This window comes from Mastomys coucha, unplaced genomic scaffold, assembly GCF_008632895.1.
Source record: "Mastomys coucha isolate ucsf_1 unplaced genomic scaffold, UCSF_Mcou_1 pScaffold15, whole genome shotgun sequence".
Classification (NCBI taxonomy): Eukaryota; Metazoa; Chordata; class Mammalia; order Rodentia; family Muridae; genus Mastomys; species Mastomys coucha.
In genome coordinates this window covers 64,944,131-64,957,043 of record NW_022196897.1, presented here as the reverse complement: position 1 = coordinate 64,957,043, position 12,913 = coordinate 64,944,131, and the positions used below count along the sequence as shown (strand labels likewise).

General features: G+C 41.2%; 1 protein-coding gene across 1 annotated transcript in view; it reads left to right on the top strand.

The window, feature by feature from the left end:
- Nucleotides 1-3,144: 3,144 nt before the first annotated feature.
- Cwc22 (CWC22 spliceosome associated protein homolog) overlaps nt 3,145-12,913 on the top strand; it is a gene marked incomplete at its 3' end in the record, with an annotated part of 48,951 nt that continues 39,182 nt past the window's right edge. Inside the window, exon 1 of the mRNA XM_031370770.1 lies at nt 3,145-3,298. The remainder of the gene's footprint in view (nt 3,299-12,913) is intronic.

Here is a 12,913-nt window from a genome sequence, read left to right as displayed (position 1 = left end):
AGATCCCACACGTCAACAAGTATCAAGAGCTTTCAGGAAGCTTAACCTTGCCTTGTGGTCACAATATATACCATAAGCAAGCAAGCAAACAAACAAACTGAATATCAACCTGTAGGAAACTTGAGCTTCAAGAAGACACAGAGAAACGATTCAACATTCCACAGAGAAATGTAATTGGCAGATGGAAGCAGTTAAAAAGTAACATACTAATTGAGATTGAAAATGCAATAGGAAGCATCAATAACAGGATCAATGAACAATTGGAGTTAGAAGTGGTTCAAGTTATGAAGATAGAATTTGTCCACCTATTTCAGATGCCTATATACCTGGGATATATATATATATATAAATAGAGGCTGTGAGCAGAGAAAGTGTAAGAAGTCTTGATACCAGGCTGACTGCGCTGACTAACTTGCAGTCCTTTTGCTTAAGACATCCAGGGAAACAAGGGAACAGTTAACACTGCCAATCTATGAACCCAATTGTAACATCACCCAATACTTGCTTGTTTATAGAGACATGAATATGGTAAGAACTGACTACGGTAATGCTGAAAGGATTTATCATTAACAACGACAGTCATTCCTAATAGAACTGAGTAGTGCTTTGACAAAGCTTTACATGTGCCTGGAGCTCCTTATGGTGGATCTCTCTCATCTGTCTCACCTCTATTACAATTAACATATATTAACTCAAATATTCTAACAACCTCAAATAGATCATTAGCAGTGGACAAATACCTTGGACATGAAATTAATAGGTGACATACTTAGTGGTCATATTGAATGTGTCATGTCTAGCAACTAATGCAATACTTACAACTGCATGGGAGTGATTACCATTATTCTGCTTTAAAATATTAGAAAGTGAGTACAGAATCTGAATTAATTTGGATGGGTGTCTAGTTCGTGAATAAATAATGATTCACACTGTGGTTAAATTAGTTACTTTTCTAAGAAAGGGTTTATTTGGGCTTATTGTTTCACAGGGTTAAGAGTCCATGATGGGAGATTGGAGCAATAGCCACTGGAGCAGGAAGTTGAGGGTTTACATCTCCAAACTGTAATCAGGAAGCATAGAGAGTAAACTGGGAATGGCATGTAGCTTTTGAAATCTCAATGCCCTCCCTCAATGACTTCCTTCAGCAAGGCCACACCCCATAAACCATCCCAAACAGTGCCACCAACTGGGAACTGAGTATTCAAATCCCTAAGACTATGGGACATCACATTCAAGATACTCATACACTCCCTGGCCCCCTTAGGCTCATGTACAAATCATAATGCAAATATATTTAGTTCCACTCCAAAAGTCCCCAAATTTTTCCAGGCCCAACACTGTTAAGTCTGAAGTCTTTTCTGAGACTTTAGGAAATCTCTTAATTATAACCACCTATAAAATAAAAAAGTGAATTACATACCTTCAACATGAATTGGCTTAGAATTTAGGAAGAAGAGAGAGATGGGGACATAGTAAGGAAATACTGAACCAAAGCAAGAACAGGACTCAGCAGAGTGAAATGTCAAATCCTGTAGCTTCGTGTCCAGTGTCAAAGGGCTTGCATCACTCTGCTCCTGCAGCTTTTCTACTTGCAATATAAATCTATCTCTTAGAATAGTTCCACTTCCTGTGCACAGCTCTCCTTGTCAGACATCCCACAACTCTGGCATCTCCAGCATCGCTGGGGCTCCAATGCAATCTAGGCTTTACTTCCAAAGCTTAATATAATAGTGTCTCAAGGCCTTCACATAGAGACTCCCCACCACACATTCCCCATCACAGGGGCTCTCTGAAACTCCCCATGGGGGAGTGATCCATGACTCTTTACTCTCCCATCCTTCACAATCTTAAAGCAGCACCTGGTAGACAACACTGCCAAGTTCAATTTCCAGTTAGGGGTGATTTTTTGACCCCTGGGTGACATTCCAGCATCATTTGCTTGCTGATGTTAGACAGGAGCAGGAAACACCTTCTGCTCTTTCATATGTTGGAAGCTTAGCTGGGAAGGGGTCTTGTTTAAGGATACTCTCCCCTTTATTCCAATGTAAATCAGGTCTCTCTTTAATTTCTTTTTCTCTTTCACACAGCCTTGGATGCAATATTAAATTCTATTTTTCTCTTCAAACTATACATTTTATATTTCTTTCTTTTTTGTTTGTTTGTTTTGTCTTTTTTGTTTTTTAAGACAGGGTCTCTCTGGGTAGTCTTGGCTGTCCTGGAACTTGTTCTGAAGACTAGGTTGACCTCAAACTCACAGAGATCCTCCTGCCTCTGCTTCCCAGGTGCTGGGATTAAAAGCATGCCGCTTTCTTCTTAATCAAGGCTAATTTGTCATTTCCAGCTGACCCGTGTCAATTAGCCCAGCAAAGCAAAGGTTTCACTGTAGTAGTGATGGTCTCTTGTTAATCACAGCTGTTTCTTCGGTCTTGATGATCAGAATCTCAGGCACGTTTAAGTTTAAGATGAATTAAAATGGCTAATCTCAGTCTTCTATTCACTTGAATTTAAAATCTTGGAACTTAATAGATGAGAAACATTTTGTTACTTTTTCCCCTAAACAGACTTTTGGTAAAACTTTTGTCAAAGTCTGAAAGGGATCTCTACTCTTTTTAGTACCTTCAGGCAAGGTATTATATAGTAAGGCTCTGTGGTAGAGTAGTTTCCTAGTATATATCTTAGCATTAAGCTTTAACATTGCAAAAAAAGAAAAAAAAATCTAAATTGACTATCAAGAGCTACTTTTTATGGCTTTAGAAGATGAGTAGTGTTAGAATAAGAGGCATGCCTCGAAAACCTAGCTCACAAAAGTTTCTTTACTGTGAACGCCTACCCGCAGGAACTACAATTCCCATCACGCACCGCGGCCCTCCTAGGCAAACTACTACTCATTTCCGTCCGCGCTGCCAGAGCATGCTGGACTTTGTAGTTCACTTGTACTTTCCTTGTGTTCTTCGCAAGGAGGGGCATTGTTACTAGCTAGACTGCTTTGACTCTGGTGTGACTATACGGTATTATCATTAATATTATTACATACCTGTAAATTCCCTATCAGTTTTTCACTAATTACTGGCGCTGCCTTCACCCGGGAAAGGGAACTGACGCACTTCCGGTGAGATGGCGGCGCGGTGGAGCCTTAGGTAATTACGGAACTCTGAAGACTCCGGATAGACTAGGAGCCAGAGTGGGGGTGGCGGATTGATAGGTCGCGTGGAGGGGGCAGGGGCTTGCGAGTGGGCGCTTGCCTGGTGGGCCTTGATTTCCTCACGTGGCTGCGCCGTCTTCACCTGCGGCCGGCGAGGTGAGGAGTGAGCGGTCTGGGCCTAGCGCCGGTGGCGGGGCGTGCGCTTCTGGGTCTTGGTCTGGGTTGTCGTGGTTGAACACCTCTCCTGAGAGCTCCCCGGGTCGCGTACCCAGTCGGCTTCCCAGGACCCAGGGCTGGCATTAATAAACTGTGGTAACGCTTTTGCCTCATTCCAGCTTAATATCTCAGTAGCCAACTCTATTACATTTTCATTTATGGTTCGTTTTCATTGACTTGGCTGAACCCGTCATGTTTAGCCCTAGTGCTCCAAGTTTTGCATCTTCTGTGTTTACGTCTCGTAATTAATCCTAACTCTAAAAGCCTTTACTATTTGTAACTTCCAAACTTGGGTTTGCAGTCCCTGCCCCTAGCGAGCTGCAGGCCGTACACTTTCACCAACAGCCATGTAGCAGCTATTTCCACCTGCTCTAAATGCAAGACTTTTTTGATACATTGTAGCCAGTAACGGTTTTTTTTTGCGGTAAGGGGAGAATCATTTGGAGGAAAGGTATTGTAGAAAACATTAACTGAATCCTAGTAAGCCATTGCATAGGTGATTAAGAGCATTTGCTACTCCTTCAGAGGGATCTCGGTTCAGATCCAAGCACCCCCAAGATGGATCACAACAGATTGTAATCTCAGTTTCAGGGGACAGGATGCGGGGTTACTCATAGCCACTATCACCAACAACTTGAACTGTGCGTATATGTATATGAAGGCAAAAAGATCCATATATGTAAAAATGCGCTACTTTGTCTGTTAATTGTACTCTGTATTTAAACTGCTTTTTGTTTTTTTGTTTTTCCAGACAGTTTCTCTGTGTAGTCTTGGCTGTCTTGGAACTTACTACTTAGAGCAGGGTGGCCTCAAACTTAGAGAGGTCTGCCTGTCTCTGCCTCCCAAGTGCTGGGATTAAAGGCATGTACCATCACTGCCTAGCTTAGACTTGATATTTAGCACATAGTTAAGTCCTAACTTGTTCGCAACTGGCCCAGTCAGACTCACTCAGTCTGGGAATAGACCAGTTCCAGAAATAAGTGAATATTGGTAATACAGCAGATTGGAACTAATGTCTTTGAGGGCTGCTCTGTCAGATTTCCTTTGTTTTCTCTCTAAGTCTAAAATGACTGCAGGGACTCTAGCCAGCTTGGATGTGGTGGACAGTGCCCTTCTTCCCAATTCCCTGTGTCTCACTAAAAACTGTTAGATTACATTTGTAAAGCTAGCCCCCAAGATCTGTTCTCTCATCTAACCTGTAAAGAGCCACCTATCAAAGTATTGAAGTCCTTCAGGCAGTGGTGGCGCACACCTTTAATCCCAGCACTTGGGAGGCAGAGGCAGGTGGATTTCTGAGTTCGAGGCCAGCCTGGTCTACAGAGTGAGTTCCAGGACAGTCAGGGCTACACAGAAAAACCCTGTCTGTATAACCAAAAAAAAAAAAAAAAAGAAAGAAAGAAAGAAAGAAAAGAAAAAGAAGTATTGAAGTCCAACAAATCCAAAGCCTCTTTTGGGTCACCTAATTAACACGCCCAATTTAAATTAAATACCTCATCCTAACACCCCACCCCCACCCCATCCTATAAACTATCATTTTCCTACATGCATGTCTGTCTCCTCTTTATCCAGAGACAGTCCTTTGTTCCCCTGGGACAAATACCCCTTTACCCTCTCCCTTGTTCCCTTCTCCTACTCCCTCATCCTCTGTGTCCTGTCTTTGTCTCCTATTCTCTGCCCTTTGTCCTTCTGGAGCAAATAAATCCTTGTGCAGGGAACATGGTCTTAGGGTATCTTGAGCCAACTTTGAGTTTCCCTACAATTTCTGAAAAGGAAGGCTGATAGAGCACAAAGGCCTCTCGTGTGGATTTCAGTAAACTCTCAGGCTTGCTAGCACTTTTTCTTCCGTCTCCCAGGTGAACATGGGAGAAGACATTTGAATGCTTACCTCAGCACAAACTTTGAAAACACTTTTCAAAAGGATAGAGAGCACATGGGCAGGGGAGTGGATTCAAGCAAGCCTTTGCCTATCATGCCGTGTTACTAACTCCCAGTGAAGAGAAAGAAAAGAAAGTGTGGGCCATCCTTTTATAGGGAAAGCTTCAGTGATTCAAGAATTAATAACTTAGTAAGTGAGACCCAGAATTAACTGTTGTTAATCTACCTTTGAGCCTAACTCAGAAGTGGCTTAGGCCAGGCAAAGTTCAGTAGTTCCTCCCTGAAAATTTATCCCATGGGTGTTCTGAATCACTTTACGAGGGTAGGTTCCTTCTAGACCAGAACTTCTGTGGTAGGTGGTAGTGCTTGGTGTCTAAAGGCTACATGGTAAGTTTCTCTTATGGAGAGATTTCCTTTAAACCAGCATATGCTCAGAAGAACAAACAAACCTAATGATAAAAAAGGTCATTTCAAGCCACTTTGTGCTAGTTAGCAGACTTAGTAGACAAAGCTGGGGACCAGATTGACTTGGAGGAGGGGAGGCCACAAAGGATGAAATGAAGATGAAGGCCTATGCTACATTCCTGTGTTTGTATCATCCAGGCCTAGTTAGCTCTTGTGCTGCCTTGGTGGCTCCGGGAATAAGGGGTAGAGGAGTAGTCTTTATATGATGTCAAAAGAACTCGATTCCTCTGTGGATCTAAGATAATCTAAAGCTACCCTCCCCTTATAAAACTTAATTTTAGGGCTGGTGAGATGGCTCAGTGGGTAAGAGCACTGACTGCTCTTCTGAAGGTCCTGAGTTCAAATCCCAGCAACCACATGGTGGCTCACAACCACCCGTAATGAGATCTGATGCCCTCTTCTGGTGCATCTGAAGACAGCTACAGTGTACTTATTTATAATAATAAATAAATCTTTGGGTTGGAGAGAGCAGGGACTGAGCTAGGAGGGCTGACTGGAGCAAGTGAAGGTCCTAAAAATAATTCCCAACAACCAGATGAAGGCTCACAACTATCTGTACAGCTACAGTGTGTACACATATACATAAAGTAGATTTTGTTTTTCTTAAAAAACAACTTAATTTTAGATTTTGAAGTTGTTTATGTATCTGGTTCTATCTTTGAGTGTGTATGTCTGTGTGTGTGTGTCTGTGTGTGTGTGTGTCTGTGTCTGTGTCAGTGCCTGAGAATTTCAGAGATCTGCTATAGCCATAAAAGGCCTTTCATTATTTAGCTTCTATGGGTCTCTTAGGATCCATGTCATTTATGTTCATTTTCTATATGCTTCCTTTACCCAAATGACTTGAACTTACTATTTATTTATTAGTTTTAAATGTCTTTGAGCCTGTATGTATGTGGGTCCCTGTCCAGAGTGACCTTTTCTTCTTTCAGATAGAATTCCTACTTGTCCTTCAGGGCTCAGCATTGGTACCCCGTTTTTTATACACCCAGCAATAGTGTGCTTGTACCATAGCTACAACATCTAGACGTTTCTCCACCTTAAAGTTGAGAACATTCCCTTTTTGATGTCTTGTGTGTTGTGTAATGTAAAGGTTACCTCCCGATCTGTAGCTACTGTTTTTATCAGAAAGACTCTGGTATAGTCATCATTTGGAGGTCCTGTCCTATATTGTGTATCTTTTCAGTTGTTACAGTCTCAAAGAGACTCTTCTGCACAAATACAAGCTTGAACAAATGAAGAAAAGATTTGGTACAGGATTAGAAGCACTATAGTGTTTTATTGAAAGGCATGTATTATGGTGAGGATGTTGGTCTTTTTAAATTAATGTTTTCTTTGGTCTTTGTTATCATGAAAATGGGTAGAAACCTGAGTTTAAATCAGTAGTAGATCAAGAGAAACTATAATGACACCATTTGCTCAGTGAATGAGGCACCGGGCTACTGAAATAAGTTAAGCCCCATTCCCAGGCACCGAAGCCATGAGCCAAGGATATATGGGAAGGTAAGCTAAGAGATAGGCTTAGGAGAATGAGTCTAAGTTCCATGATTGAGGTGATGGTAACAAGGAGGATGCTCCTCATCTTCTCAGTAGCAGAAAGACTGCTATTGAGAAGTAAAGTGAAACATTGTGGAAACAGACCTAGAGACAGAGGTTTCTGTTTTTAAAATGTTTAAGGACATTTGGAAAGTAGGGGATAATCCTAAACATGTCCTAATGGAATGTGTGTTTAATTTCAAAGCCCGATTTCCCCACAGGCAGCTTTCCAGATACTTAAAAGGATCCTTTGCCCTCCAAAGTGGAATGCCAAGTTTAGTGTGCAAAGGGAACTTAAATTAGAGAAATTGTTACAGATAGTGCTAACAGTCTGAGAAATCTTGTCAAACCCACTCTGCCTCTGGAATGAAGCTGAAGTGGTTTTATTAGGGATCTTCTCTAAGTGGAATCTCCCACCAGCCTCTTGTACACAGAGGCAGAGAATGGGTAAAAGAACAAATTTGTTTCTTCTACTAAGAAAAGAATAAAATGAGGACTTGATGACTGACTGGGAGTAAAGAAAAAATAAATTGCCACTTGGGAACATCTACAGAATACAAGCTAGAGGAAAAGCTGGCTTGAGATGGAGAGAAGGAAATGAGGTCAGTTTGCACTGCCTTCTTTTGGAAGGCCATCAGAGCCCATATAGGGGTCTCCTCTGACTGGAGCTCCATAGAAAAGCATGGGTTAGATTGGAATGATGGCTGACACTGTAAGGATGGATGTTCTTCAGAGAATATAGCAAGGTGAAAACCAACCATACTCATTTGTTCTTGTGACATGCATGTGTCAAAAGCTTCAGTGTTATGTGATAGTAATGAACAGAATGAAGAATCCATGAGCAAAAGTTAAGTATAACATAAAGGCAGGGGCAGGAGGCAGAAGGTTTCTGAGGGTGATGTATAAACTGAGGACTGAGAACGCGGAAGGACAGAGGGATGGCCCAGCAGGACCACGTGTGAGCAGTGTCTGCTCAAAGCAGGGAGTTCTTTCTGGATTTTGCAACAGATGACTTTATAACCCTGATCAATACTGAGAAAGTAGGGATGGAAAGCCAAGTACAATGGGGAAGAGGAGTGTAGTGAAGTTAAGAATAAGGAACATCAAGTTTAGACCTATCAAAACCATCTTCACAGTGTAGGGAGGGAGCAAGCAGGACCAGAGGACAGGATTGAAGGAAGGAATTTGTCCATAAGTGTCATAATTTATTTTTAAATAGACTGTAAATAAGTTCAACATAGAGATTTTTAAAATTATTTCAAACTAAACTGGAAACTAGTACTGTAAATCTAGAACTGGATGGCTAGTATTTTGAAATAAAAATGATCAGAATCCAGTTTTTACAGATAGTATGTTTTGGTAAAAGGGAAAACATTCAGAGAGCAACAGTTGTTTTTTAAAGTGAAGTTATTATATCATGTACTCTTTAATAGTGGATTAGATTCATGATATAAGAAATGAAGGTAGATAATAACTTCCTCCTAGTTGATAATGTATAGGGGTCATTAAAATTATTTTTAGGATTTTTTTCTGTAATCATCTTCATGTTACTGTCTTAAGGTATCTTTGAATTCTAACCTTGAAGCTTTTCTTTGTACAGAAAATCTGAGACCAGAAGACTGATCAAATGTTTATAACAAATGTTTCTCTTTGAAACAGGCAATATCCTGAATTATCTGCACAGCATCCCCCTTATATGGAAACATGGGGATTGAATTCAAATGGGGACACAGAGCATCTGATTCGTTAGTGACTTGAAAGCAAACATAGGCTTGCATGTCTTACTGTATATGCTTACATCAGACCTGTTTTGACATTTATGATTTTTCATATTTTAAGAAAAGAATGGAATATTTACTAAGCATTTTCTCTTTGAGATCCAGGTCAACATTTTTTCTTTCTTTCTTTTTTTTTAATTAGATATTTTCTTTATTTACGTTTCAAATGTTCCACCCTTTCCTGGTTTCCCTTCCGAAAAACCCCCTATTCCCTCCCCACTACCCCTACTCACCAACCTACCCTCTCCCGCTTCCTGGCCCTGGCATTCCCCTACTCTGGGGCATATAGCCTTCACCGGACCAAAGGCCTCTCCTCTGATTGATGACTGACAAGGCCATTCTCTGCTACATATGCAGCTGGAGCCATGAGTTCCACTATGTGTGTACTCTTTGGTTGGTAGTTTAGTCCCTGGGAACTCTGAGTGTACTGGATAGTTCATATTGTTGTTCGTCCTATAGGGCTGCAAACCCCTTTAGCTCCTTGGGTCCTTTCTCTAGCTCCATTGGGGACCCTGTGCTCAGTCCAATGGTTGGCTGCAAGCTTCCACCTCTATATTTGTCAGGCACTGATAGAGCCTCTCAGGAAATAGCTATAACAGGCTTCTGTCAGCAAGTACTTGTTGGCATCCATAATAATGTCTGGGTTTGGTGACTGTATATGGGATGTATCCCCAGGTGGGGCAGTCTCTAGATGGTCATTCCTTCAATCTCTGCTCCACACTTTGTCTCTGTAACTCCTTCCATAGGTATTTTGTTCTCCCTTCTAAGAAGGACCAAAGTATCCACACTTTGGTCTTCCTTCTTCTTGAGTTTCATGCAGTCAAACACATTCATATTTCAAAAAGCACACGGACTCAAGATGGTACATGCCAGGTTTTGGTGTTAAATGTATGTTACATAAATGTAACAAAAACGTGTGTTTTCAGAGAGTTTGAGATTTACAACTACAGACAATTGTCAACCTGTAGCTGTACCTGGTGACTCTTCCAGAAAGCATCATAAGTGTATGATCGTCTCCTAAAATTGTGAGTGTGAGATGAAATCATTTCCTTTCCTGGCATATCATGGGATAAGTCTCTTACAAATGTTTGTGCATGCACATGTGCGTGTGCATGTGTATGTTACTATGACCGGTCTTCCTCTCATTTCCTACTTGGGAAGGGAAAGGCATGTCCCTGAGTCTCTGTCATACTTACTTCCCCTATGACATTTAGAATTAACTTAAGATTCTTCTTAAATTTTGAATATAGTTTATTAAATATTTGAATAATATTGTTTAATATTACCATTTCCCCATCAGACAACTTGGATTGTTTTTAAAGCCTGTTAAGCCTGCTGGCACAGACTGTTAGCAAGTTTTGTGTCACATATTTCAGTGAGTACTCTCACATGGATTAAACACACCCAGGGGACGAAAGGTGCTAGAAGTGTTGTGTCAAGAGGACAATGCAGTCAGGCCGTGGGAGTGTTTCTTCTTGTTCTGAAGGTTTCGTGTAATCAACAGATATATAATTTCATAGGTTTTGGCTCACAGTTTGAAATATGTGGTACAAATGCTACTATGTATTTGGTTTTTGGTGTTTGCTGGAACAGGAAAATAACCATCATTGTAAAGTCCTATTCTCTGGAGTGCTGCAGCTTCTATTATAAAATACCCTCTTTACTCAGAGGCAGGTGTGCTTTTGCTGAGTTGCTTATTTGTGACCGGACAAGAAGTTTAATAATTCATCACACAGTTCATATAGTGGTTTTGGGAGGAACAGCACCAGCTTTAAATTTTATATAAACTGCTCTCATTGCAGGAATTTCCAGTTAGTGTAAGTGTAAAGCTTCCACATGCTGAGCTCTCAGAGCCTTCCTTGAGGCATGTTCCGTATACATCTGGACAATGAGAGCAGCTTGTGCTTTTCTGAACTGCAGCAGCCTCTACAGTGTTACCAGCTTTGCTCTTTACAGTTTTGAGACATGGAGATGTAAAAGACTGTATGGGAGTGTCTGAAATTATTTGCTCTGTGTTGAAAGTTACAAACAGAAAGGATAACACTAAACAGAAGGAAAACTCAAAGTTTAAATTAATAAGCATTTTGAAGGGAAGTACATAGAGAATTGCGATGAGTGTGGCTAGGCAAGGAGAGAAGCTAGGCTTAAGAAGTCAGTAGAGTGACAGGAAAGTGCTGTAGCACAGCGGAGGCAAGTGATTCACTTGCTTATACCATCTCTGCCGAGTGGGTGCGTTCTGGGTATGCTGATCAAGTAAATCCTTATTGCAGATTAGAAAGAAGTATTCTTAGTAACATCATAGTCTTGATCTGGCACTGCAAGGGAGTAGGCCAGTTTTGGGATAAGAATATTTTCTAAATTTTCCAGCTTGTATTTTCCAGTGTGGCATTTGTTTCCTAATACTGACATTTTCATTGAGGGGCTATTAGATGATTTGGGCATCAGGTAAATCTAGCTTTAAATTTTAGGTGTGCTTTTTAAAAAAAAACAAAAACTAACTGTAATTAAAGAATCTTTTTCAACAATGTAGTTTAGCGTAGTTCTCTGTTAAATTTCAACATACTAAGACCACGTTGCTAAAGACACCACATACCTTGATTGCAAGATATTGATAAACCAAGTTGGAAGTGAGTTAGCTGAACACTTGCTCCCTGCTGACTAGCTTTCTGAAAGTAGACTGCCTTGTCCTCCTCCTTGCTGGGGGAGGAAAGGCTCCTATGTGAACCTTACAGACTTTAGTACCAACCTGCCCAGCAGGGAGGGGACTGGTGTGCAGTAGGAACCCGCCTGGTGTGTGAGCAACCAGCAGAACTTGGATTCGTCTGGAGGCCTGCTCCATACGAGGAGACTCATGAGTGAAAGTGTAAACCCAGTCAGATACTTGGCTGGAGAAGTCATAGGCCTTTGTGGGGAACTTACTGTTTAGTTAAGCCAATAGTGTCAGACTACCCTCTGAATATGCTTATACCTATAGACAAATCCTACTGTCTTAGGGAAACTGTTGCTGGGACAAAACGTCATGACCAAAACCAACTTCCAGGAGTGTATTTGGCTAACATATCATGAATCACAGTCCATTAATGGAAGCCAAGAGAGGAGCTCAAACAGGGCAGGAACCTGGAGCCATGGAGGAAGGCTACTTACTGGCTTCTCATGGCATGCTCAGCCTGCTTTTTTATAGAACCAAGGACCATCAGCCCAGGGATGGCCCCATCTATAATGAGTTGGGCCCTCCCCAGTCAGTCACTAATTAGGGAAATGCCCTACATGCTTGCCTACAACCTGATCTTATGGAGACATGTTCTCAATTTAGTTTCCCTCCTCTCAGATGGCACTAGCTTGTGTTAAGTTGACATAAAAAAGTAGATAGGACAGTACTCTTGGTTTTAATGAGAAAGACACGTACAGTGAATAGGGGGCAAAAGCAGAGCTTCTAAAGGTGCTGAGCCCTAAAACATTTATACGATCCCCTCTAAGGCTCGGACATCACGGGAAGAGGAGGCATAAAGATTGGAAGAGCTGGGAGATAGGTAGGACCATGAAATGCCATTTCCTTCCTGTGGCACAGCATAGGCTAGCTTTCCAGTTGTATTCAGAGTCAGTCATTTTAGTACTATCTACCTTCTTTGTACTATCTTATTATTCTCTCATTTTCCTATATTTCATTTTATTGTTGTAGTTTGATTTCCTCAGACCATAAACTGTAATTATAAAATTTTTGATTGGCAGTTCTATGTGAATGTAACTACAAATTCTGCACTTCATAGGAATTAAACTATATTCAGCAGAAGGCTATTAGAAGGCTATTTGTGGCTAGAGAGAGAGCTTAGTTAGTCAAGCACTTGCCTTGCAAGCGTAAGGACCTGGGTTTGATTTCCTGGGTGTGGTGGCTCCTGCTTGTAAT